Here is a 2,218-nt window from a genome sequence, read left to right as displayed (position 1 = left end):
TAAACCAAGAGGCCAGGCTCGTAGATCAAACATTACAATCTCTTGCTACATACGTGTACTCTATACTACACCCCAACACAATAAAACTCAAGCATGACATAGGGTATTATCTCCTCGGAGAGCCCAAGCCTAGGTAAGATCATGTGTATCTGTTATCATTGTTCCAAGATGCCTAGCTTACGATCCTACCTCAAAATCTATAGGATTAGCTCCGCCAGTGGTGGCCCATGTAGTTCTTCCTGGGTGATCGTCGCATATCGATAGGAGTTGCTGGGTGACCAAGAAAATAGTTGCATGTTGTGTTAGCTATAGTTGCATGTATCATCCGTCGACTTTGAAAGAAGTGCAAGAGTTGCTCCATTTGTTACATGATTTTTTTAACTGGAAAAAACACATGAACCCAGGTTGCATAAAATCTGTATCCATTTGTTAGTTTTAAATCTTACAACATGTTCACAGTTTCAAGAAATCCTGGATATAAAAATGCCCTTATAATAATGCTTAACAATGAATTTGTAAATTAACGATCAGAGTGTTATAAACTGTGGCTTTCTGCCAAAAAAAATAAAAAATACAGCCGTGAACAAGAACAACAGGAAATAAAGGGAGGAAGAGACACAACAAAAATTTTCTTCTTCATAACTAGTAGATCAAGCTCGTTTATGGGCTTATAACAACACCCACCACATGTATGTGCACACGCTGACCACTCGCTAGCACCAACTCAGCCAATCAAGTCATCTCCCACGTACGCCTTCTCCTTTTCCTTGCCTAACACTGTATCAAAATCAGTTTTGTCAGTTTCAATAGTCACACTGTCGTCCACATCCGTCAGTGTGACACGGAGTTCGAATTTTGGCAACATGTGTATCCTACCATAGCTACAGCTGTCAAACGTTGGACTGAAAACTAGAGTAGAAACAACTCATCTTCAATTGCTGCTTTATCCCTTCTCTCTTCATGTCCAACTCACCATCGACAACTCCTACATCATCGAGGCTACCAAAGGTTTCCGCGGCTCCCAATTATAATGCTATGAGTATAGCTCCTGCTGAACGGGAGGCAGACTTTTGATAATGGGCAAACCAAAAGAAGACATTGCGGGTGGCTATCAACTCATTTTTCCTTCACCCCTTTGACTCTCACATTTTTTGTTTTCCTCCAATATATTAGATGAACAGAAGCTAAACACACAAACAACTCTGAATTCAAATCACACTCACCTTCACATCCCAAGGCTTACATATCTCTCATCTTTATTAGCTCTTTTTATGAAACTCATACCGAAAAAGGGTTTCCCCCCGCTTTGTATACAAAGCAACCAACCAAGCCATACAAGGATAGGTGCTGGGGCGGAAGCAGCACAGTCACGCCCAAAAGAAACGACAGAGAAAGAGCAAAAGAAACAAATGCCGACAACGGCGGATCAACGAAAACGAAGAAGCCTCGCGAACGCTGCGCCCACCGGGATCTTCCACTAGGCTCCAAGACTCCGAAGCGCCGGCACCTATCAACACCTCCAAGAAGGATCGCGACGATGACGACGCTGCTGCCAAGGGTTTCCCCCGGTACACGACGAGGCGAGAGGAAGGGTAGCCCCCGACGCCCTCCCGGAAGGTCAGGTGGCACCCACAGGCGCCACCGCGCCGGTGTCGGCCAAGCCGACAGGGGTTTCCCCCGATCCCAACCCGCACCTCGGGCGCTCCGGAGCCAGGCACCAAACCAACCACCACCCAGCGCCAACCCGGTCAAGAGGCCCCCACGCCGTCTCACCGCGACACCGCGAAGTGAGGACAACATGGCGAAGAGTCAGAGCCGGGACTAGGGCAGCAGCACCGTCGGCACGCGGGAGGGCCCCACCTCCACCGTCAGCGACGGTAGCCGTCCGGACGCAATAGCAGGAGCACACCAGGCCCGTAGGCCCACAGGCCCGGCCGAGCCCTCATGGGCCCGTAAAGCTCCCGCCCTCGCGCTGCTGCCGGCACGCCATCGGCGCCGCCGCCCACATCCGAGCCGCTCCTCCTCCACACCGAGCCGCGGACAGCAAGGCCACGCCGGCGTCGGCCCGCTAGGACCCATATGGGGCCCTAAGGGCCTAGATCTGGGCCGGGGGCGCGCCGCCGGCCACCAGCGCCACCAGGCCACCCCGCCGCCAAGAGGCAGCGCCACCACCACGCCAGCCGCCGGCCCCCGCCAACAGGACGCCGGACCACCGCCA

Source organism: Triticum dicoccoides, chromosome 1B, assembly GCF_002162155.2.
Source record: "Triticum dicoccoides isolate Atlit2015 ecotype Zavitan chromosome 1B, WEW_v2.0, whole genome shotgun sequence".
In the NCBI taxonomy this organism is placed as follows: Eukaryota; Viridiplantae; Streptophyta; class Magnoliopsida; order Poales; family Poaceae; genus Triticum; species Triticum dicoccoides.
The sequence above is the reverse complement of the archived record's forward strand: the minus strand, read 5'-3'. Positions refer to the sequence as shown.